This window comes from Panthera uncia (assembly GCF_023721935.1).
Source record: "Panthera uncia isolate 11264 chromosome A1 unlocalized genomic scaffold, Puncia_PCG_1.0 HiC_scaffold_17, whole genome shotgun sequence".
Lineage (NCBI taxonomy): Eukaryota > Metazoa > Chordata > Mammalia > Carnivora > Felidae > Panthera > Panthera uncia.
This window is the reverse complement of record NW_026057577.1, coordinates 9,006,030-9,006,601: the sequence shown is the minus strand read 5'-3', so window position 1 is coordinate 9,006,601 and position 572 is coordinate 9,006,030.

Genomic DNA, 572 nt, shown 5'->3' with positions numbered 1-572 from the left:
AAGGGTACATCTGCTGTACTTCAGTGAAAGCATCTAATATGCAGAAAAACAGCTACAAGAGGTCTACCAGAAGCTCTCACCAGGTCTCCCTCTACTATGAACCTTGACGATAAATGCACAGGTTGCACCCCCTGCTGCTGAGCTCAACCTGGAAGAAGAGTGATCTCCAGCAGCATCAGAGGCCATGGGTCCACAATGGACAGCCACACACCCTACCCATCAGCTCGCTGCTGAAGTTCATGCCCGAGTGTAGAGCTTGAAGGCCAAGCCCAGGGAGAGTACCTGATTCCATTCTGCTTAAGTCCCAGACAAGATTATCCATGTCCAGAAACTACCAGCCAAGGAGCCTGGTTACCTCAGGTCATGCCAGGTTTTCCTGAAGACCAAAGGTTAAAAGGTACCTCTAACCCACTGGCAGGACACAGGTTGGGAAGCATCATTCTGTCTTAGTTTTGATTCCTACATGGGCATCAAGCCTTAGGGCCTAGCCAGGCCCTAAAAGGGACGGGGGGGGGGGGGGGGGGGGCCGGGGGGGCGCAGTCGGTTGGGCGTCCGACTTCAGCCAGGTCACG